The sequence below is a fragment of the Geotrypetes seraphini genome, chromosome 2 (genome assembly GCF_902459505.1).
Source record: "Geotrypetes seraphini chromosome 2, aGeoSer1.1, whole genome shotgun sequence".
Classification (NCBI taxonomy): Eukaryota; Metazoa; Chordata; class Amphibia; order Gymnophiona; family Dermophiidae; genus Geotrypetes; species Geotrypetes seraphini.
In genome coordinates, this window is record NC_047085.1 from 488,762,345 (window position 1) to 488,788,196 (window position 25,852).

Consider the following 25,852-nt stretch of genomic DNA (forward strand, 5'->3'; position numbering starts at 1 on the left):
AAGTGAAAATTACAATAATATATTAGATACAATGCCACCGAAAAAACCCCCCCTGAGAACATTAGCTCAAATCTATTAAAACTTGATAAAAGATTAGTTATAAAACAGTCATGTTTTAATTAATCTCCGGAAGTTCTATATAATTTGAAATTTTTCTAACGTTGATAGGAAGCAAATTCCAAATCTCAGAACCTTTGCCCACGCCTGTCCTATTGAATGCCATTTTTATTCTACAACATGTATTGGAAGTAGTTTTTAACCTCATAGTTTGAGAGGATCGCAGATCTCCATTTGGTGTGCACACAGAAGCTGCAGATAAGAGGACAAATGCAGGGGAGCCAGTCAGATTTTTTTTTTTTGGGGGGGGGGAAATATTTGTGGGCATCGAAAGGTTATTTTGTTATATGGGTCAGTGGTGCAGTGGTTAAAGCTACAGCCTTAGCACCCTGAGGGTGTGGGTTCAAACCCCTGTTGCTCCTTGTGACCCTGGGCAAGTCACTTAATCCCCCCACTGTCCCAGGTATAGAGTACCTCAATAAATTCATGTAAAGTGTTCTGAGCTTCCCTGGGAGAACAGTATAGAAGATTGAATAAATAATTAATCTCTAGCAACTGGGAGCTTGAAGAACCTCCTCTGATAACATGTTGTACTCCTCTAAGGCCATTAGGAGGCGCTGGTAGTCTTTATCTAGTGTGAACGAATCCCCTCCCTAGAGGCTATGGCACACACTGAGCCTGCTACAGATTCTGAGAGCATACTATACTAACCACAGGGCCGTTGGCTTTCCAGAAAGATTTAAGCATGGTGTAAACCGATGACAGAAGATACATCCTCTCTAGCGCCGCTCTGTTTCTGATCAACTATTGGAAAGCGTTTGCATATTACTTTCACTGGAAATGAAATATGAGCCTAGAAGAGAGTTGTATGAATAAGAAAAGGGGGAGATCTGCCAGTTTGCTAGAAACCCTGGGATTACTTTAAATTAAAATGCCATTTGGAAATGTGGTATTCATATTACTGAAAATGATTGATGGGTAGCGTTTTGTTCTCAAAGCATGAAATGCACGACGATCAATAAATGTTTAACAGATGACATCAACACATTGTTACTATCCAAAGATACTGTGAAAAAAACAAAACAATAAAAACAAGAGAAAACCCTGTACACTTATGCCAGTACGTGATTTGTGTCTGAAAATATTAGTTGAAAGGCCCATAAAAAAAAAAAGAGACAAAAAAAACGTATACACACTATTTCATCTTCCCAATCCAGCTGATTGCACCTTCTCTCAGGTTTTCATGAAATATGCATGCATTTTTCCCAATGTTAAAAAAAAAAAGGTGTGTGTTGTTAAATTTCATATGAATTAATAACTCCAGCAAGGGCAGACTATGCTGAAAATGACAGTCCATGCGCATATGCTCACATCTGTTGAAATGTGAAAGGTGAAATCAATTTTGTAATTCTCTTTCATCCTTAGTTCCTGATTGCCCAGTCCTGCAGAAATGTGCAGGAACTGTACAGCTTATTCTGACAGATTATCAAATTCCAGAATATAAGGGGAGAAAGACTATAGCATGGGATCAAGATTTGAAGGGCACAGGTTTGCTGGGGGGAAGATAACAGGAAGCAGACAGGTGGGCAGGATTGTATGGAGGGGAGAAAGTAGGTAGACATATAGACAGAAGGGCTGGCTAAGAGAACTGACTTACCTGCCGGCAGTTCAAACTAATTGTGAAGGACAAAATGACTAGTTGGAGACTGGTTGGTTAGAAGGGGCTATATTTATTTATATCATTCTCTCAAGGGAGCTCAAAACTGTTTATATGATTTTATTCCGGTCCTCAAGCATTTTTCCCTGTCTGTCCTGGTGGGCTCACAGTCTATCTAATGTGCCTGGGGCAATAGAGAGATTTAGTGACTTGCCCAGGGTCACAGCATGGGGTTTGAACCTACAACCTCAGGGTGCTGAGGCTGTAGCTTCAACCGCTATGCTACTCTAGAAATCAAAATATAGTAAAAGTGAGCCAAGTATAGGACAATCAAGCCATTGTGACATCACTGATGAGGTTGGCTCATAGGCATTGGTGGAATGAGGCATTATGATGTCACAGCTTTCGTTATTAGAGGCTGAAGCAAGTTTTCACACTATTTATTTATTCAATTTTATATACCACTCTCGCATGGGAGCTCAGAACGGTTTGCATGAATTTATTCAGGTACTCAATCTATCTAATGTATCTGGGCTGGGCAGGATTAACTAATAGGCCAAGTAGGCACATGCCTAGGGCCCAAAATGATCAGGGCCCTAGGCAATGAGCCCCTCCAACATCGATCGCCAATGCGGTCCCCCCCCCAATTGGCAACACGGACCCCACCCTGATCGGCAACATGGGCCCCCCCCTCATCGACAGAAAGTAAGACAAGCAAGCAACGCGGGTAAGAAAAGCAACGGGAACTATAATTTTGCAAGCGGTGCTGCTGACGCAGCTTCCTGTTTCCGCCTGGGCGCATGGTGGGGTGGGGGGCCCAGTGTACTTGGGTGCCTAGGGGCCCTCGACGAATTAATCCTGCCCTGTACCTGGGACAATAGAGGGATTAAGGGACTTGCCCAGGGTCACAAGGAGCAGCAGGGGTTTGAACCCACAATCTCAGGGTGTTGAAGTTGTAACTTTAAACACTGTGGTAGGGAGGGAAGGAAGCTGCTTAAGGATATGATACAGGGCTGGCTGACCAGGAGGGAATAACTTACAAGGGGCAGACTGCTGGTAGGTGAAATGGCCAACTGGAAATACTGAAACATATTCCGGTGATGGGCAGTGTGTGGCACAGCCTCAGCACCCTAAGGTTGCAGGTTCATATGCTAAGCTGTGCCTTGTGAACCTGGGCAAGTCATTTAATCCCCCTTTACCCCAGGCCATAGCTTAAAGGAACATTCAGAGCTGTCAATCACCTCTGATTCAACCCCTCCTGATTAATACCTTACCCCAATTCAGAGTCTTCACCTCCAATCATCACCTGACTCCCCCCACAATCCAAAATTCCCCCAATCAGACTCCTCTTGACCACTTGATCCAAAGTTCTCTCTGATCAGATTCCCCACCCCTGGAGTCCTATTGACCCATTTCTGGTGGTCCAATGGGCCTTTTTCCTTCTCTTTCGGAGTCTAAGCATACCACTTCTATAAGCTGAGCAGAACTGACCAGACTTGTCGAGCACGAAATATAACCCGGATTTCCTGCCCTACACTTTGCTGAAATTAGAGAGTGGCCCGGGAACAAGTTTTTCCCCGTCCCCCACGGGAACTGAATTTCCCTACGGGTTTTAAAGTGTTTGAGGCTTGTGCAGAAGAGGATGGAGCTTATAGGAATGAGGCAGGGACAGGAAAAGAACTCACCGGGACGGGAAAATGAGTTCCTACGGGGACGGGAAAAAATTTGTCCCCGTGTCATTCTCTAGCTGACATGTGAGGCAAAGAGCCAGCCCTGATATGTGTTCCAATCAAATTGCAACCCTGTTTTTTTTCCAAGAAATGGGCAAGTCTGCATGTTTTCTAAACCTGTGGTTGGAAGAAGAAAGAGTGATGCTTAACCAGACCTATGTTGGTGACAAGTTAAAACCACAACTCACTAAAAAAAAATGTGTATGCCAGCGTTGGCTATGGATTTTTCTATAATAAATATTCCAACAAAACACATTTGGCGGTTTTCTCCATATAACAGCATGAAGCAGGGCCATTGTACATTTCAGAAATATATCACTACTAACCTACTAATGCTAAAATTTTACAAGCCATTAATTTATATGCTTTCATTCCAAGATGTCAGTAACATTCTCCATCTTTGTGGTACCCTGTCTGGTTCAGGATCTGGAAAATCTGTGTCCTATTTTATGTGGCTCATATTCTTCGAGGCTTTCTTGTATGCCTTGTTTCATGATACAAATTCTACTGCCCTGGAGGAAGGTGTACCTAAGAAAAGCAACTGCAATCTGTAGTGTTCTAAAGCAGTGGTTCCCAACCCTGTCCTGGAGGATCACCAGCCAGTTGGGTTTTGGGGATAGCTCTGATGAATATGCATGAGCGAGATTTGCATATGGTGGAGGTAATAGGTATGCAAATCTGCCCCATGCATATTCATTAGGGCTATCCTGAAAGCCTGAGTGGCTGGTGGTCCCCCCAGGACGGGGTTGGGAACCACTGCTCTAAAGCACTCAATATTCAAAGCAGGAAGGCTGCAATGCGTGCACCTTGGGAATATGCCAGCTTGCCTTTCCCAAATTCAAGTCATCTTTTAGAACTGAGCACCTGAAATCAAATAAATTGTTATTTTCTTAATTACCTGACTTAGGAGAAGACTCCTATTAGAGCTAAACATCAATCCTGTAGAACTGGCAAATTGGGCAGGAATACTGCTGCGTTGTTTCTGTTTATCCTTTTATTTCTTGGGGCTTTTTAAAGGATTATACAGTAGCTAAAGTAGGCTTTGTCAGGCACTTGTGGTCTCCTCATGTGTATGATTTTTTTGTGTTTTTTTTTAATAAAAGGCAAGTTTAGCATTGGAATCTCTTGTCTCACTTGCAAGATAACCTAGAAAAGTCCTGCCTGTTTTAGATTTGCCAATTAACTAGAATTCACTGAGTCCACAGTAAATGAGTTTTGGGTTTCATAACTCTTCACCCAAAACATTATAGGACAATTTGTGCATTCCTTTTGAGAATACAAAAGCCCAGATTCTTTTTTTTTTTTGTAAACATTTTTATTAAATTACAATAGTGTAATACATTTAATTGAAAATAGCAAAATATTATAAAGAATACACTATTTCAAACAAATCATAACTATACTATAAATGGCGTCCCGATTGTAGGCGGCGGTCGGCGTTCTACCGCTGCCTAACCAGCCAATTGGGATGCTTTTTTTTTTTTTTTTAACCTCCCGAGGCAGGCCACATACATTGAAGGCGCCTCTGGAAGCCTAGGGAGGTGCACGAGCCCGTCTAATCTCACCTAAGGCTAGGCGTGGGCAGAGTTCTGAAGTAAACGAGTACACTTGTGTTTTGAGAGTCTCCACTGTTTGCATGTTCGTTATTTGGTTGCGGACGACTCTCCTGGTTCTTCTTGCTGTATGCAGATGTATTTCATCTTGGGAGCATAGTGTTCTCTTTGGGGTGCAGAGAGTAAGTTTGTCTGACAAGCATTTGGGTGTCATGTAGAGGGATTTATATGCCAACATTAGGCCTTTGAAAATGTAGTGTTTGGTTATGAGCAGCAAGTGGGCCGATATTAGTGCTAGAGAGATTGGGTCATGGGCTTGTAGGTTTTTCAGTAGTCTTATTGCTGCATTTTGAACTCGCTGTAGTCATTTGGTGTTTTTTTTGCTGTATGACCATTGAATAAAGCATCGCAGTAATCCAGGCATGTAAAGACAAAGGGATAGAGTAGCTGGATGAAGTCTTGTTCTGTGAAGTAGTAAGTATCTTTCTGAGCTAGAGGAGGAAGTAGAAGGATGAAGAGATTATTTGTGAGATGTGTCTGGAGAATGATAGGTTTGAGTCGAGATAGAGAATGACATGGGGACAATTTTGTCTCCGACCCCGTAGGAACTCAATTTCTCCATCCCGTCCCCGTGTGTTTTCTCACTGTCGCTGTCCCTGCCCCAATTCTGTCAGCTCTGCCTTAACTACATAAGCCTAAAACACTTATGATTGTAAAGTGTTTGAGGCTTGCGCAGATGAGAACGGAGCTTGCAGGAATGGGGCAGGGTAGGAAAAGAACTCGCGGGAACGGGAGGGGAAAATGAGTTCCTGCGGGGAGGGGGAAAAATTTGTTCCCGTGTCATTTTCTAAGTTGAGAGTTATTCCTAGGTTCAGTATATTGCCTTTTGCCATCAAGGTATTTGATTCCTAGGTTAGGGAAAGGCGGGTGTAGGAGAATTTTTCTTTCCTAGTCATGCATTTGGGCTGCAAAACCCAAAGGAACAGTAGAGTTTAGGGGGTGAAGAACTTAAGTGCACGACAGAACTGCGGGACTGGGATCTGATTGTATGTGGTGACCAAACAGGTTGAAAATAATAACTTTTATAATAATAATAACTTTATTCTTGTATACCGCATTACCGTGGAAGTTCTATGCGGTTAACAGAAGAAGAGACGGTACAATTACAGCGAAGTTACAATTTCGTTAAAGTTACATTAACATTGACTAGTAACTCAAATTAACAACCAATTATTAAATTAATTTGCACAGGCAACAGACTTTAGTCTATAAACTGGGTATCAAGCTTTTCATGCCAAGCGTAAAGTTGGGCACACAAATTAATAGAATTGGAGGAGAGGGTTAGTGCAAAAAATTACAGCACATTAATGTATGTTCAGATTCTAAATTAGATTGCTTCAGGCACTGTAGGTGCCTAATTCTTGGAAGATTTTCTGCCAGACTCAGGAGATCTAAATATTTGGCTAAGAATGCCCTATTTCCCAGACAGAAGACAGTTGTTTTTTGCAGTTGTTAATTAGCTTATTCAATGCAGATGATTTCCACCATACTACCGTGTTTCCCCGAAAATAAGGCACTGTCTAATATTAATTTGGGGCTCCAAAAGGGCACTAGCTCTTATTTTCAGGGATGTCTTATTTTTTTCTCCCTTCCTCTCCTCCACTCCAATTCTTTCTATTTCCTTTCTCTCCCCCACATGTGCAGCATCTTTCTTCCCCTCTCAATCGTCCCCTTGTGGAGTGTCTTTCTATCCCTCCCTCCCATCCCTTGGTGCAGCAGAACCCTTGCAGCTTCTATCCCTCCCTTCCTCGCAAGTCCTGTGTAGCATCTTTCTATCCCCCCCGCGCGCACCACCCTGCCCCCAGCTGACCAATCTCTCCCTCCCATCCGAACCGCGAGACAGGAATACCTTATAACAGCGTCGGCAGCAATCTACACAGGCTGCTTCGCGGCCTTCTATCTCCTGGGCGTTCCTCTGCCGTGTTGCTGATGACATCATCAGTGATGCGGCAGAGGAACGCCCGGGAGATAGAAGGCCCGAAGCAGCCTGTGTAGATTGCTGCCAACGCTGATATAAGGTATTCCTGTCTCGTGGCTCGGATGGGAAGGAGAGTTGGGTCAGCGGGGCTGGAGTGTGTGCGCGGCAACAGGCAGGCGACGGATGGGCAGGGGGAAGCACTGCTGCTGCCGGCAACTAGGGCTTATTTTCAGGGGTAGGGCTTATATTAAGACCTACCCCGAAAATCATGCTAGGGATAGGTCTTATTTTTGGGGAAACACGGTATCTAGAAATCCACATCAATACACTTTGACAAATGGTAAGAAAACTATATGACAACCTACTGACCACCAGAGCAGCAAAACTAGACAGGCAACTCACCAACCTGTTGTCTTCGACCACAGATTATAAAACCTTCAAAAAAAAGAAACAAAAACCCTACTCTTCAAAAAATACATAAAACCTATTTAACACAACCAGATCCGTTCCAAGCTTCACCTACAATACCATCTACTCCTTAGCAAATCTAAAACGTTCAAATTACCCCTTTGTATTTCCTAATTTCAAGACAATCCTTATGAAATCCGCCTTATATATTTTATAATATCATGAGAATTCTTATGTAATCCGCCTTGAATTATCTGCACAATGTAATCAACATTATACAGCATTGTCTCTTCCAGTGATGTTCCGAAGTAGATTCCTAGGTATTTCATTTTTGTAGGAGTATATTTAAGGTGCAAGCTGGCTATAATATCACTACAGGGAAGATCACTGAGAGGCATGATCTCCGTTTTTCTGGAGTTAAGTTTGTAACCAGAGACACAGGAGTAAGTCGCAATACATTGGAGCACTGCCGGTAAGGACTCCACGGTAGTGTACAGCTGGATATCATCTGCGTAGGCTGACAATTTGATCATGAGATCATCAATCTGTAATCCCATAATGGATGGATTAGATCGAATACTTATGAGAAGAGGCTCCAAAGCAAGGTAATGGCGGAATAGAAATCACTAATGTAATATAAGACAATTCACAGTACTCAGTCCATTCATAAAAAGAACACAAAGTGTTTCCTTCTACATGTGTATTTTTTGGGTTTGGGTTTGGTTTTTACAGTGTAACTGGTAATGATTGTACTAGATGTCACTGGTGAGATAAGAAAAAAAAACCAAACAAACAAAGGAAAAGAAACCCAGTTACTGGACAGATACATAAGAGGATATACATAGATACTTCTAACACTAGTACCGTATTTTCACATAGATAACGCGCCCCCGTGTAAAACGCGCACACGGGTATAGCGCGCAAAAAACACATATTTATGTACATAAATTTTTATATACCGCGCACACCCGTATACCGCGCATGCTGCCCGACTCTCCTTTCGCCCGCCCCGACTCTCCTCTGGAGACCCTGACTCTGTTCTCGCCCACCCCGACTCTCCTTTCCTCCTTGAAGTCCTGTCCCTACCCTGAAAGCCTGATGCCCCCCCGACATCCGATTCACCCCCCCGCAGGACCGCTCGCACCCCCACCCCGAAGGACCGCTCGCACGCACCCGCACCCCCACCCTGAAGGACCGCTCGCACCCCCACCCGAAGAACCGCTCGCACCCCCACAGCCTCACCCCCCTCCCCCATGGAGAAGCTGTCTACCTTGTTTCCGGATGCCAGCGAGCCCAGCTGTTTCCTCTGCCGGCGGTCCCGCCCCTTCTCTGAGCCCTGCTGTGCTGCTTTTTCTTCCGGCGGTCCCGCCCTTTCTCTGATATCAGAGAAAGGGCGGGACCGCCTGAAGAGGAAGCAGCGCAGCACAGGGCTCTGAGAAGGGGCAGGACCGCCGGCAGAGGAAGCAGCTGGGCTGGCATCCGGAAACAAGGTAGACAGCTTCTCCATGGGGGAGGGGGGGAGGCTGTGGGGGTGCGAGCGGTTCTTCGGGTGGGGGTGCGAGCGGTCCTTCGGGGTGGGAGTGCGAGCGCTCCTTCCAGGTGATGAATCGGGCGTCGGGGGGGGGGGGGAAACTATGTAAAAAAAATTTTGTACAACGCGCTCACGCGTATAACGCGCAAGGGTATGCGCGGTTTGTAAAAACCACGTATAACGTGCGCGTTATATGCGAGAAAATACGGTATGTCTTCCAGAAAATGCTGCGTATGAGGGGCTGCTGAAAAGTTCTCAGCCCAACCAACAAAGCCGGGACAGTCTCCATCGAGGGCACTTAGTCCAGTGATTTGCCACTTTTTTCGTTCCGTATTTTTCTGTCGGAAGGAAAAAAGTGGAAAATCATTTGGACTAAGGGCTCCTTTTACGAAGGCGCGTGAGCAGTTTAAAGCGCGTAATACCGCACGCTATACCGCCGACCGCGCTAGCCGCTACCGCCTCCTCTTGAGCAGGCGGCAGTTTTTCAGCTAGCGCGGGGGTTAGCGCGTGATGAAAAGTTGCACACGCTAAAAGCCGCTAACGCGCCTTCGTAAAAGGCGCCCTAAGCGTTTAGCCCTCGATGGGGACTGTCCCAGCTCTGTTGGTTGGGCTGCGAACTTTTCAGCGGCCCCCCCTCCTAATTCTCCATTTCTTTTCTCTTCTTTCCTTCGTTCCTCAAGCTTCCTCATTCCCAGCTCTGGCTCTTCAAGCATTCTCCTTTGCATCTCCCCCCTCCCCTTTTTTCCTTTATTAAAAAATGTTTACAAAATATCCATTACATAGAAATACATTAGAAACATACTTCTATAATCAGGGCTACCAGTCCTTGTTCTCTATTTCCATGAGATTGACGTGAATAAATATTTTTAACTGACAGTACCCAATATATAAACATCTAAGCCTTTAATCAATGTCCATATTTCACATAGCTTTGTACCTTCTAGATTCTAATCTGTTCTTATGTGCTTTGAACTCTATGTTATTAGGAATAAGGGTGTCAGTATACCAAATGTCCACCAAGGCTGGGATAAATGATTTCCAGGACTGAAGAATCACTTTTCTAGCTTAAAAACCCCCCAAAACAGATTATTTTTCACAGCCTTGTTAAGTATTTTCATGTTCAGGCTACATAGACCTTCTCCAAAGTTTCGAAGAAAGAGAGAGGAGAAACATGTGAATTATTTTCAACATTGCATCTATTTTGCCACAGCTTATCTTGTCCAAATATTTGAATGAAAGATTAAGTAAAGAAAAAAATGTTATAATGCCCCTGTATCGCTCCATGGTGCGACCTCATCTGGAGTACTGCGTTCAATTCTGGTCTCTTTATTTCAAGAAAGATATAGTGGTGCTAGAAAAGGTTCAAAGAAGAGTGACTAAGATGGTAAAGGGGATGGATCTCCTCTCGTATGAGGAAAGACTAAAACAGTTAGGGCTCTTCAGCTTGGAAAAGAGATGGCTGAGGGGAGATATGATTGAAGTCTACAAAATCCTGAATGGAATTGAACGGGTACAAGTGGATCGATTTTTCACTCCGTCAAAAATTACAAAGACTAGGGGTCACTCTATGAAGTTATAGGGAAATACTTTTAAAACCAATAGGAGGAAATATTTTTTTCACTCAGAGAATAGTTAAGCTCTGGAACGTATTGCCAGAGGTTGTGGTAAGAGCGGATAGCGTAGCTGGTTTTAAGAAAGGTTTGGACAAATTCCTGGAGGAAAAGTCCATAGACTGTTATCAAGACATGGGGGCAACCTCTGCTTGTCCTGGATCGGTAGCTACTCTTTCGGTTTTGGCCAGGTACAAGGGACCTGGACTGGCCACCGTGAGAACGGGCTACTGGGCTTGATGGACCACTGGTTCTGACCCAGTAAGGCTATTCTTATGTTCTTATCTGCAGATAGATGCATGGTTTTTAGGCTGGGTTAATCGAGTTTGGCTGGTCACATGTTTCCTGGATGAGGGGATACTGATGTATGCCCCTTGGCTTACCCGACTGCTGGGAAAGGGTCACACAAGTGTCTCTTTAGGGTGTAGGACCGTGAGCTGGGACCAGCACTAGGCTGTGGCAAGCACCTCCACATCATCACACCTCCAAATAATTCAGACCACACCACAAGCTGACAAACTGAACTTCCTCCTTTATTTTGGTGGTTTTGGTAGATTCATCCCCCCCTCCCCCGAATATGAATAATACAGTCCATATCTATCCGTAGAACAGAAGCATCTGGGAACGGTTAGCAGAGCATCGCACAGGCGTCTTAAGTGGCCTGGCGAATGGGCTAATAAGCCTTAGGAGGACCCAGGCCCATAAGAAACTCTAACCAATACATTTATGGTGGAAAGTGTGAGGCCACCAAAATCCTACTAAACTGCCATATAAGTGCCACTTGCAGCCATAAATGCTATTGAGATGGGAGACAGGTGGATATAGTAGGTTTGGAGGGAGTTTTGGAGGGATCGACCATAAATTACAAGGGGGTTATGGTGAGATGTATATCTGTCACCCTTTATGTGAAGTTCACAGCAGTGCCCTATTGGGATGTTTCTGTGGCCAGGTCCGCTACGTCCAAATGGCCTACATTTGGATGTTTTCAACTTGGGTGTTTCTGTGGCCTCACACTTTCCACCATAAATGTATTGGTTAGAGTGTCTTATGGGCCTGGATCCTCTCTGTGTCTCATTAGCCCATCCATCAGGCTACTTAAGACACCTGTGTGATGCTGTACTAATCTTTCCCATACCAGATGCTGCTGTTCTACAGACAGGTATGTACTATTTTATGCATGGGGGGGGGGGGGGGTTGGGGGATCATAAATCCCTCCAGTGGTGATCTGGTCAGTTTGGGTACCATTTTGGCACTTAGACACTTCTACAACAGGTCTAGCTTGAAATGTCTATTCCTTCCAGGGCATCCTGCATAAGATTCGATTATTGCTGCAAAATGTCCACGTCTAACCCGGCCCATCACCTGCACAAAACATACCTCTAATACACCCCTTTCTGAGTTGGACGTTTTGGAGGGCAAACGTCCCTCAAAACGTCTTAAGTTCTTTGTTTCGATGATAAGCACTTGGACGTTTTGCAGAGAAAAACGTCCATATGCCAATTTTTTGACATTTTTGTGTTTTGAAAATGCCCCTAAGCATAAACGAGGAAGTTACTGAAGCTATAGAAATACCAATGAAAACCTGTACTTTGAAAAGATAAAACTGTAAAAAAGATACTTTGGTATTTTAAAACATGAAACTGTGATGAGTTTTTGTTTAAATCACATCAAATGAGCGAATTATGTAATGTAATGTAATTTATTTCTTATATACCGCTACATCCGTTAAGGTTCTAAGCGGTTTACAGAAAATATACATTAAGATTAGAAATAGGAAAGGTACTTGAAAAATTCCCTTACTGTCCCGAAGGCTCACAATCTAACTAAAGTACCTGGAGGGTAATAGAGAAGTGAAAAGTAGAGTTAGAGGAAAAATAAAATAAACATTTTAACAAGATTTTAGTTTCCAGAAAAAGGGCTTCATGTGACATGTTGCTTTCCATTCTGTAAAAGAAATGTTTTTGTTGAATCATTCGCTATATTTGAGAACTACAAAGCCAAAAAACACGACAAAGATTCTTGGCAGATTATGGTGCTCATTTTCAAAAGGAAAAAAAAAAAAGTCTCAAAAGTGGCACAAAGCATCAGATGGATGTTTCGCACGGGAAAATGTCCAGACTGCAATTTTCAAAACTCAGATTTGAGATGGTTTTCTCCACAGTTTGTCAAAATCTCAAAGGGCCATGCTATGGGTGGGCCCAGAATTTGGACATTTTCCTGGAACAAGGGAATACGCTTAAAACATCTAGGGCAAAAATTGGGATGTGTTTATCTGGATCTGTTTCAATCACAAGTCATAAAAAGTGTCCTAACTGACCAGCTGACCCGCTCGAACCGGCACCTCCCCCCCTGCGCGAACCGGCACCCCCGCCTGAACAACTTGAACTTAAACCCCCCCCAATCTGGCACCTGCACTCAGCCCACAGGATGGGCCGGTGCCGATAGAAGATATTCCTGCGTCTGCCGGGCAGATACATGCTCAAGGCCGGCAGAAGCAGGAAGATCTTCTAGCGGCACCGGCACGTCCTTTGGGCTGCGTGCAGGTGCCAGATTGGGGAGGGGGGGTAAGTTCAAGTTGTTCGGGTAGGGGGTGCCAGTTTTCGCAAGGGGGGAGGGGGAGCAGCGCCACTGGCCTCGGGGGTGGGGGTGGGATGGGAACGTATCAAAGCAAGTTTCCATTATTTCCTATGGGGAAACTCACTTGATATACGAGTATTTTGGTTTACGAGCATGCTTTTGGAACGAATTATTCCACTGTACTAAGAAAAATTTGGCTAGATTGACCCTGGTTCAGAATTCAGCAGATTTATGATCTGAGGAAGTAGGACCATGTAACCCCCTATTACTGTGAGTTGTATTGGCTTCCAGTTGAAGCCCAGGTGATCTTTAAGTTGGGGTACTTATACTATAAAGTTGCTTTTGGTGCTGCCCCATCTTGCCGACAGATTTGTTATTGTGGCGCATAAGAATAGTAGAAAATCTTATGTCCTATTTACATTCCCTTCAGCCAAGAGCTGTAAAAGTAAGAAACATTATGGGCACTGTCCTTCCTACCAAGCAGCTTACTATGACAAAGATTTCTGTCCATTATTAATTAGATCCACGTCTTATGGGCATTCTCTAAAGTTAAAAGGGGATAGATTCCATACAAACGTAAAGAAGTTCTTCTTCACCCAGAGAGTGGTAGAAAACTGGAACGCTTCTCCGGAGGCTGTGATAGGGGAAAACACCCTCCAGGGATTCAAGACAAGGTTAGACAAGTTCTTGCTGAACCACAACGTGCACAGGTAAGGCTAGACTTAGTTAGGGCACTGGTCTTTGACCTAAGGGCCGCCGCAGGAGCAGACTGCTGGGCACGTCTCTTTGGACGTCTCTAGGCACGTCTCTTTGGACACCCCCCTTCCCTCCCTCCTTCTATGAACATCTGCACCAGGGCCCCCCTCTCCCAAAGGCCTCCCTGAAGGAACCCAAAGGAGAAATTCAAAACTTCGAATGCCAGAGAAATAGTTGCTATGTGAATCGGACAACAACTTGTGTTCATAAGTTGAAACGGCCTCTTCTAATTGTTCATTGCTGTGGCGGCAAACAGATGCCGATTCACATAGCAACTATTTCTCTGGCATTCGAAGTTTTGTATTTCTCCTTTGGGTTCCTTGAAACAGACCCTCGAAACATGGTCCATGTCGGGACCTGCTAACACATGGTAAAACTTCCCAAGTCATAAGCCCATCTCAGTCCTGCCCACGCCACGCCACGCCACGCCTCTAACACGCCCCTTTGAAATTAAGGGTTTGAGAAGAAAAACTTCCATCTGCTGTTGGATGCCTCTCTTTGGACGTTTTTCTATTTTGAAAATGAGCCCCATAGGCACATAAGATAGAGGAACAAGAGTTAGAAAATAAAGGGACTCATTTTTTACAAAAAGTTTCATCTGAAGTCTGAAAGGTATCTCGGCTAGGGTAGGAGTGGATACGAAAGTCTTGCAGTCGATTGCTATTGCTTGGCGCCTGTTATAAACATTTCAGAACTCAACTGAAAACTCATCTCTTCTCATAATACTTGGTCAAATAATTTATTTTTGTCATCCTTAAATCGTCTTTAGTTCATAATCTTTTGTAAACCACGTAGAACTTATGGTTACGGGGTTAAGAAGTACGATGTTATGTTATGTTGATATTTCATACCATAAAAAATATGTGGTGTATGATCCTGCCACACGTAATCAGCACATAAATATCCATTTCTGTGTACAGTACATTTTAGGAAAGGCTCTATGTCAGCAGATTTTGTTCTACAATACGAGCGGAACTCGAGGATGTCCCAATTAGAAGTCGACAGAATTTCATTTGGGGTTTCGGTTACAGTGCAAAAAAACGGCCCCATATCCATAATGTCTCCTTGATCCTTTTCTCTCTCAAGCATCTATTTCAGTTCTCATTTTATGGCCCTAAATAACCCTTTTATTCACTCAACATTTGTCCTTATTCTACCAATGTTCTTTACCGGCTCCTCCTCCCTTCTCCCGTGTTTATCTTTGCCATTTTCCTAATTCCCTTGTCCACTTCCTGCTCTCATCTATCCATCAGTAATCCTGGTTCTCACCGCTTTATCTTTCTTGGCCCTAGTGTCTTACGCTGGTTCCGGCCAATAGTTTTCCCTATAAATCACCTTTACTTTGTAGATGGAAAATGATAGCCCGCCCACCTCCCTTTCTGCTCCATAGATGTTAGCAGCTTAATATATAGAATTTTCAGCATTTCTTGCCATCTGAAATAACAAGGGCATTATAGGGTTTTTTTTAGCATTTTTTTTTTTTAAATCATAAAATGATTTAGGAGAATAAAACATAAAGCTTGCCAAGCTAAATATTTCTTACAAGGAAATGGTTCTCTCCTGCTCAAATAAATAATGACAGCAATATCTTACTGGTTTTCATTTCCTATAAGAAGAACTGTTAAAGCTGAGCAACAGCATTAATTCAATTTCTAAAGCCTGAATAGCAGCAGTATGTGAGTGTTCCATATAGCATATAATCTGGTTTTAATCACACAGTCCTGGATATCATCCCATTCGTGGAACAAAGGAAATGTAAGCCAAGAAATAAACCAGAACTACAATAACATCCTGCAAGAGGCAGAAGATTTAGAGGTCAACGTACAAACGAGCGATCATATATTTGTCACGCACCGAATATGTTTACTAGGTGCAAAACATTTTGTCCTCCGTGCTAACCAATTATTGCGCCAGAAAGGTGAGGTCGTTTCTTGTTTTGAGAAAAGAATTTACTAATGCACATGATAATCTTGAATAAAGAACTAATTAGGCATCCCAACAGTAAGTACTAAGCTACATTAAAACATCTTTTAATTACAGTTGTCATTTAAGACACAAATAAACCAGTTCCTTATATCTTGTTTAACTATATAAACAATTTGCCTTGAGTTTAGCCTCCCATCTGTTTATCTCAATGGACTCTGTATCACCCATGTAGTCCTCATCTAATATCTGTACTTGGCCCCTCGACTATATGATGAGAGGGAAAAAGACCCTTAGGAGACCCTCAAGAGGGGCATTGTGCTGATGAATCAAACCTTATGCAATAACACAATCAACAGATAGAATTTCTGAGGATATAGTGGTCACAGATTCTGGCGGTATAGCAGTGAGGGGTTATCCTTGATAAAGCTACTATAGCGAAACATGTTGGTATATAACAATCCCTTGCCAGAGAGTACACGATAAAGCTAAGTAATATGCTTCTAAATCAATATTCAAGTTGAATTAACGTATAAATATATTTATTAATATACAAAAGCTAAGAAAAATCTTTCATAAATAACCCGATAACGAGTTGACACGTAAATCTTGGAGCAATGAGATTTAATTGAGCTCCAAGTGGTGCCGCTGAGGATCCTGGAAGAACACAGTAAAAATAATTTGAGTACATAAGGGCATTTAAATGGTAGCTAAGGTTTACACTACTGTTGAGACATCTGATGAATCAAACCTAGCATAAGGTCTATGAACTGTGCAGAAAGTGCATATTTTCCTGTCAGCACAAATAATACTTTTGCAAGAGGACTTCAGCATTGCCCTAGAAGCTGGCAAGCATCTGCTGACGGTGACAAATGGTGGATGTTCTATTCTGGGACATTCCAAGAAATGCTTGGGGGGCCACAGGAAAGCCACAAGGTCAGGTCAAGATGACATGGTCAAAATGACATGATCTGTAGGCAATCTACAAGCGAGATTAGGAGGGAGGGTGAGGGTGCCCACCCTCAGGGATCATTGACCTTAGTATTAAGAATGCATTGTCAGGGGAAATAGAGAAGTCATATTTGACACCAAGTGACACCATGCTTTATTATGACTCAATTGCCAGTATGTATACCATCCAATCAACAAAAATGACAAATGTGACAATCCAATAGAAACTAGGTATGTAATTCGTTACTAGGGAGCACTCTTAACCCAAGGCAACTAAACTAGGGTATAAAAGTAGCATACCTGCTGATTTAAGCCTTAGGATGGATTTCACATAACAGATGCCGGCACTCTATGCTATCATCCATTGGCCTAACTTGCTGTTACAGTGCAGACATGAAGGCTGCCAAACAAGTAGAGAAGGCCTCATCCAAGGCAAGGCAAATGATGGGATGTATCAAGAGAAGCTTCGTCAGCCGCAAACCTGAAGTCATAATGCCACTTTAAAGATCCATGGTGAGACCTCATCTGGAATACTGTGTGCAATTCTGGAGGCCGCATTACCGTAAAGATGTGCTTCGAGCCGAGTCGGTCCAGCGGATGGCCACTAGAATGGTCTCCGGACTCAAGGGTCTCTCATACGAAGAAAGACTGGGCAAATTGCAGCTCTATACTCTAGAGGAGCGCAGGGAAAGGGGTGACATGATTGAGACATTTAAATACGTCAGGTCGAGTCGAGGTGGAAAACGACATATTCGTTCCCAAGGGACCCTCGGTCACAAGGGGGCACCCGCTTAAACTCAGAGGAGGGAAATTTAGTGGTGACACCAGGAAGTACTTCTTCACGGAAAGGGTGGTGGATCATTGGAACAAACTTCCGAGGCAGGTGATCAAGGCCACCAGCGTGCTCGACTTTAAGAATAGATGGGACATCCACGTGGGATCCCTACGAGGGTCGAGCAAAGGAACTAAGTCATCAGCACTCAGACTTAATGGGGTGGGTCAGTAGAGTGGGCAGGCTTGATGGGCTGTAGCCCTTTTCTGCTGTCATCTTTCTATGTTTCTATGTTTCTATGTAAGCTGACTTTTGTTTATTACTAACAAATCTACCTTATATACAGCAATTGGGTTGTCGGTGTGAGGTCATTTAAATTACTTTGGAGAGGCTAGCAGCGGCTTCTCCAATGATAAGCTGTATTGTAGAAAATCATTAGCATCATATCTGTGTTATTTGAATGTTTTGATGTGTGCTTATAACCGTATATACTCAAATATAACATTGGCGCGAGCAGTCGCCGACTTGCTGCCCACGTCAGCTTTGGCTCTCTCTCCGATGTCACTTCCGGGATGTGCACCTAGGAAGTGACATCATAGAGAGCGCCAAATCCGACACAGGCAGCAAGTTGGCGACTGCTTGCGCCAAAGTTAAAAAGATACGGGGAAGGGAAGAGGCGTGCACGCAGCAGGGGGCGGAGAGAGGGTGGGGAAGGAGTGCCACCACTGCGGGCGCCGCACGCCCTCGCTACACCGCTGGGTCCATCAAGCCCAGTATCCTGTTTCCAAAAGTGGCCAACCCAGGTCCCAAGTACCTAGTAGTAGTAAAACAGATTTTCAAGTTTCAAGTTCAAGTTTCAAGTTTATTCGAAATTTGATGAATCGCTTATACATAAAATACTAAGCGATGTACATTAAAATCCAAATTTGAACATACATTAAGATACAAGGTAATAATAATAACAATAAATAAAAAAAGGGGGTTTGACCTACAGACCAACAAACTCAACTGGATGGAAGGGAAGAGGGATTCAGGTTACAATATTAATCATTTTAAAAAGAGAGAAACATGAATGGAGAAAACATTAGGAGGGGTTTTTTTTTGTTTTTTTTAAAAAGACTGCTGCATTGCAATTATTCCATATGGGAAGTAAACGCATCTTTAAACAGAAGGGTTTTTAAGTTAGTTTTGAAACGACTGATATCTAGGAATAAGCAGTGGATTTCCCCAATCCATCTCAATAATGGCCTATGGACTTCTCTGTTAGGAAATTTTATCCAAACCTTTTTTAAACCCTGCCAAGCTAACTGATTTCACCACATTCTCCAGCAACGAATTCCAGAGTTTAATTACACTTTGTCGTGTGAAGACATATTTTCTCCAGCTTGTTTTAAATCTACTACTTAGGGCTCCTTTTATCAAGCCGCACTAGCGGGGGTTAACGCGCGTGACTTTTCATCACGCGTTAACCCCGCGCCGGCCTAAAAACTACCGCCTGCTCAAGAGGAGGCGGTAGCGGCTAGCACGGCCGGCGGTTTAGCATGCGCTATTACGTGCGTTAAACCGCAAGCGTGGCTTGATAAATGGAGCCCTCAGTGGCTTCACTGCATGCCCCCTTGTCCTAGTATTTTTGGAAAGAGCGAACAAGCGATTCACATCTGCCCCCATTGAAATGTGACGAGCAGGTTGTACGGATTCAGTTTTGGAGGGTTCAATCACAAGGAACTACAAGCGATTTATATCTGCGAATCAAGGAAGCTGCTTTCAAAATTTATTTAAAGACATACATAATTTATAGTGCTGTCTGAGCTTACCTGTTTCCTCATCTATTTACATTCGACTGCACTTTGAAGTAAGAACTGCAAATATTAGTTTAGGAAAAGGAAGTTTATTTTCACACACTGCTATTCCGTTTTCACTGAAGCAGATTTCTGCTTTCTGTTTATTGAGCCCACAGAGACTGAGAAGACATCACAGCTACTTTCTCATTTACCGTTTAGTTTAAGAAAAGCACCCACGTCTAACCCATAATAAAAGTAATCTGTTCTCCAGCCAACAAACTAAAAAAAAAATCAATATACTTGCCCCACAAAATCTTACGCTTCCACTTAGGGGAAATATGACACTCTACAGGGGCAATGGCGCATAAGGGGGTGGCCTTTCCTAGAAATTCCAGGGGCTCCCTCCGCACTCACATTCAACCCAGCGGAAGCACCCCTAACCAAACCGGTCCCCCCCCCTCCTTCAGATGAAGAGGAAGAGGAAAACTGTGATGAGTCAGAAGAATCTGAGGACTCCCAAACCGCTATGAGAGCACCCCCCCCCCCCCACTGCTCGCTTCTTTCGCTTCTCGAAATCCATACGTTTAACTACATGCTTCAAACGCTTCAGAAACTTCTTATCCCTTAAGCTTTGACAAACATCCTTGCACCCCGAATGATGCTCGCCCACAGACAGGGCCGTGGCAGGGCCCTCACCCACTCCGTCACCCTGCACATCTCCCAAAACCGCCAGCAAAGATTGTACCAACTCACCAGAGGTCCGCTGTGCCACTGCAACACTGGTACTGGCATCTTCTATCACTGGATTCCTGCTGGTTTCCTGGACCGACCTCTCCGCCAATGCAGACTCTGGAACCTGAGAAACCCCCACAGACCCTCTGCCACCAACTGATCTCTCTTACCTGCCCGCTTAGCTCCCGTTCCCAAAACCCTAGTACCCCGCCCAGAACCCTGCTTCTTACCCACCCCCCTTTTGTACTCCACCACCCGACCCTATCTTCACACTCTTCCCTTTGGCAACACTCTTCTGCCCTATATAGGTACCCCAACCCCCACCTTTTTTAGCTCCCCCCCATCTCAATTCCCCCCAACCATACCCACACCCCAAGGAACCAAACCCCACCTCCCCAAACTCACTCAACTGTGATAAGCAGGGAAGAAAACAAGAGAAGTAATTAGTCCTTCAAATGAATGATTTCAGTATTAATCTGAATATCATGCAGTATTGTATGCTCCTGACTTCACCAAACTACCCTACTATCCACCCCAGGCGCCCCACCTCTTACAAACAATTGTCCACCCCAGCCAGCCTCCTAACTGCCACCATTCCCAAACAAAGCACTCCACAGAACCCCCCCCCACAACACACCCTATACTGACAATTCACCACCCACCGCATTCCTGCCCCCTAGTTTTAATGACCACTCCCCCCCCAATCCCTCCTCAAACTGGGGGGCAGGAACGCGGCGGGTGGTGAATTGTTCAAGTATAATTGCATTTAGGGTTGCCAGATTTTCCAGTCGGAAAATCCGGACTCCTAGACCGGCCCCCCAGGGTCACCCAGTTCCGCCCATCCCCACCCTGTAACGCCCTAATCCCGCCCCCAGTCCCACCCTAGCCCCACCCCCCCCACTGCCTGCTCTTGTCAGGCAGGCAGGATGTCCATGCTCGCGTGGACTTCCTCCCTGCCCGACGCCATTTGAGGAGGCCTTTCAAAACCCAAAGTGCCAGACCCCTAGACATGTCCTGAAAAGGAGGACATTTCTGGGGAAATCTGGACTTCTGGTAACCCTAATTGCATTGCAAGTAGGAGGAGAGAAACAAAAGGGTGCGAGGGATTACAGTGGGAAATAAGCCCCTTATTCTGTAAATGGTATCTAACTCCTAGGCGTCAATCACCTGCTTGGTGCAGCTTGTAGTAAACATTCTTAGGCACCGGTAGACATTGAATCCTTTGCCACACTGCCATTTGGACCAGGGTTTTTTGGCCTAAATGAGTGTGCCTAAGCCAATCTACGCCAAATCTCTGCCCCGAATACGCCCCTAACTTGCCAGAGAGAGAGAGAGAGAGCCGGTAGCCCGTCCTCATGGCCAGCAGTTCAAGAGGATGTTAAATATGAGATCGAAGTGCTAACATTATGTCTATTGTGCATATATTATTTTTATTGTGTGTATTTTAGATTTGTGATGCGCCTAAAGGCAGTGGCGTAGCGAGGGTGAGTGACACCGGGGGGCAGAGGTGCCCATCCCCCACACGCTTCTCCACTCCCGCTCCTTCCCGAACCCCCTGCCGCGCGTGCACCCCCTTTCCTTCTCCCGTGCCTTTTTCATTTTCCAGGGGCGATCAACATCACAGACTTGCTGCCCGCATCGTGTCGGCTTTCCCTCTGAAGTCCCTTCCTAGGCGCAGGGCCCCAAAAGTGACATTGGAGAGAGGCGATGCCGACAGCAAGTTCGTAATGCTGCTCGCGCAGGGAAAGTTAAAGAGGTGCGAGGGAAAGGAAGGAGCACACGCGCGCAGCAGGGGAGGGGGGCAGGAAGGAGCAGGGGTAGAGCGGAGGACGGATGCCTGTGCCCCTTACTCCTCCCACCCCATCTCCTTAGTACGCCACTGCACCTAGGTTATAGGCGGGATTGTAATTTTTTTTTTTTAATAAAAATATTCTTTAATTGTCATGATGTATTGATTCTCCGTTGTGAGATTAGTATTTATAATAATACAGTACTTCCTTTAAATTCACGGGGGTTCCATTCCAGGAACCCCTGTGAATTTCGAAGGCAGGGGAGGAAGAAGAGGGCAGCTGGAGTGCCAGTGGGTGAAGAACATCACTCGCAGTCTACTTCAACCACCTTTTCCTGTAGTAAAGTCGAGCTGCACCAATCAGGAGCTGCTTTGACACGCAGCTCCTGATTGGTGTAGCCCGACTACTACAGGAAGAGGCGGTCAGAGCAAACCGCAAATGAGTAAGTCTGAGATTCGCGAACTGCGAATTCGCAGGGGAACACTGTAATAATAAACTTTATTCTTGTATACCGCCATACCATTTAGTCCACAGTTCTTCAACCGCCGGTCCGTGGACCGGTGCCGGTCTGCAGAAAATTTCTGCTGGTCCACGCAGGGCCGGCGAGATCAAGTCGGCAATTAAATTTCCTGCCGACTGTGGTTCCTGCTCACTAATGTTCCTCCCAGCCTCAGGCGATTAAGACAGGCTGCCGACGTTGGGGCCTTCCCTCTCTGAGTCTCGCCTGTTCGGAAACAGGAAGTTGAAACAAAATAGGCGGGACTCAGAGAGTGAAGGTCCCAACGTCGGCAGCCTGTCTTTATCGCCGCCCCTGCAAGTTGCTGAAGAGGGCTGCGGAGAAAGCTGCAGATTCAGGTGCAGGTGGAGGGAGATGGTCAGCGTGTGCGAGCAAGATCCTGGGGAGCCTTCACAGTGACTGTCTCCCCTCCCACCAGCTCTCCTATTTGCCAGGGCAGTGATTTACCGGCAACTTCCTGCAGGCAAGTACTGAGAGCTGCTGGAAGGGGAGACAGCCACTGTAGGAGGCAAGGAAGCTGCTGGATAAAGGGAGAGCTGTTACTGGACTTGGAGAGAGTTAGAAGGAGAGATGCTGCTGGGAGGGGAGGAGGGAAAGAGATGGGAAGAGAGTTAATGTTGGATAGAGGGAGGAGGGAAGGGAGAAGTAGAGATGCTGCTGGAAGGGGAGGAGGGAAAGGGATGGGAAGAGAGTTAATGTTGGATAGAGGGAGGAGGGAAGGGAGAAGAAGGAGAGATGCTGCTGGGAGGGGAGGAGGGAAAGGGATGGGAAGAGAGTTAATGTTGGATAGAGGTAGGAGGGAAGGGAGAAGGGAAAAAAGAAAGGAGGGAAGGGAGAAAGAAAAAAAGGAAGGAAACAGCTGGCAGGGAGATTACAGGAGGGGAAGGGGTCAGGGTGGAATGGAGAGATCAGATGAGGGAAAGGGGAGAGAGAGGAATGAGAAAGTAGAGAGACATTGATGCTGGAAAGGGGGTCAGCAGAGAAATGAGAGAGGGATAAAGATGCTAGATCTGGTATAGGAGAGATAAAAATGAAGAAGGCAGTGAAGCTGGAATGAATGATGTCAAAAAGGAGAGGAGGAACAGGCTGGATGGACAGGGAAGAGGGGCATAGAAAGAAGTCAGATACATATGGAAGGGGGAGAGGGCAGACATTGGATGGAACGGGCAAATGCTGGCAGGAAAAGAGTGAAAAGAAGATGAAAGCAGAAACCAGAGACAACAAAAGGTAGAAAAAATAATTTTATTTCTATTTTGTCATTAGAATATATTAGATTTGAAATATATATCCTGCTAGAGACATAACTGGGGACTGCATTATTCTGTTAGCATGATATTTCTATGTAGCATTCTATAATAACTTGGCTTGTTCAGTTTTCTTGATAGTAGAGGGGATATATGTGAAGGGGAGGGGAGACAGGGGTTTTGTTGGTCCGTGCTCTGTATATTTGTATTTATAAAATCACAATTGTTCAGAATATTGTTTCTTTTTATACTTTAATAAAATACGTTCAATATAAAATCATAATTGCGGCTTGTACAGATGGGATCAGATGGTTTGCGGGGACCGAGCTCGCGGAGATGGGGCGTAAACGGGGTTTTAAAATTTTAGTCCTAGTAGTTTGCCGGTCCACAAAATAATTCTTTTATTTCTGCCGGTCCACGGGTGTAAAAAAGTTGAAGAACACTGATTTAGTCCATTTTAGTTCCCATTCAAGACTGAACAGTTCAGTCACAATACATTCTTAGAGAATATAGGGTATAATTGACGTTTCATTTACACTTTTTTTAAAAAAAGATACTGTTTTCATAGACTTTTGAAAGGTGTAATAAGACTGAGTCTGGGAAATTATTGTACTTAACCAATTGTTCAATTTACCTGCCCAAAATGCAAACGTTTTATCAAGAAATCTTTTATGACGGCAATGTTTTAGTGTAGGATAGACAAAGAAATTGATTCTTCGAGCAGACTTTTTTACCCCATACAGTTCATACCGTGAAGATAGGTAAGCTGGAGCCAAGCCGAACAACGTTTTGAAGCAAATACAAGCAAATTTAAATAGAACTGTAGCTTTGAAAGGCAACCAGTGTAGCTGCTGATAATATGGGCTAATAGGATCATCTTTTTTCAGCCCATAAATCAGACGAACTGCTGTGTTTTGAATTATCGTTAGCCTTTTCAGGGTTTTTTTTGTTAGCTCCCAGATATATTATAGTGCAATAATCAACTATAGTATTTATCCAGATGTGGCCAGAGTTACTCAGATGAAGTATAGTCTGTTTCAGTTATTACAGCCTTGTGTGCTGCAGCTGGAGGGTGCTCTTTTAGTTGAACTTTCCTTGCAAATGTGTTACAAAGCATAAATCTGTTTTTTCATGGCCCACCACAGTTTGCTGCCTTCCTCAGTAACAAGGAAGTCATTATGCTTTCGGAATCCTCCATGTTGTCCTAATTTTGGAACAGATTTTGTCCCTCTACGAGTATTAGCATACGACGACCTCAGCGGGGCCCTCTTCTGTGTCCTTTTGATCGTTTTATGACTATGTATTTCTTGGCAATGCGTTCTTCTCCTTCTTAAATAGTGGTCTAATTTGAAGCAGTGTTTAGTTTAATTTCCCTTCTATGATATTTGTACATTATGTTGTTAGATGTCTGTGATTTCTGACCCTTCTTTGAATTTCTGTGGAAGATTTTTTTCTTGACATTCTAGAAATGCTTAGACCTTCTTTTACTAAGCTGCGGTAGGGTTCATAGACAAAATCGCGCGAGACAACGGCGCGCCGACAACTGAGCGCAAGGTTGACAGCGCGCCGAAGAAAAGCACTATTTTAAAGGGTGTTGTTGTTGGGGAACCCCCCTATTTTACTTAACAGACATCGTGCTGGCGTTGTGGGGGGTTTGGGGGGTTGTAACCCCCCTCATTATACTTGAAACTGAACTTTTTGCCTGTTTTTTAGGGAAAAAGTTCAGTTTTAAGTATAATGTGGGGGGTTACAACCCCCCAAGTCCCCCACAACGCTAGCGCAATGTCTGTTAAGTAAAGTGGGGGGTTCCCCCCCACACACACCCCCGTCGGAGCCCTTTAAAATAGTGCTTTTCTTTGGTGCGCCGTCAACCTTGTGCTCAGTTGTCGGCGCGCCATTGTCTCGCGCGATTTAGTCCCGTCACCGCTGCGGTAGAGGTTGCTACCATGGCCTGGGGCGCTAAATGCTCCAACGCTAGGGTTCCCAGACGTCCGGATTTTCCAGGACATGTCCGGGGGTCTGGACAGCTTTACAAAACCCGACCCTTTGTCCAGGTTTTGAAAAGCCTCCTCTAAATCGCATCGGGCAGGAGGAAATCCGCGCATGCGTGGATGCCACTTGATGATGTCATCATTGCGTGGTATCCGCTCATTCATGGATTTACTCCTGCCTGACAAGAGTAGGCAGCGGGGGGAGGGATGGGGGGGAGTGTGGGGATGGAGAAGAGCTGGAGTGTGGCTTGGGCAGGATTGGGGACGGGACTGGGGCATAATGGGGCGGGGATG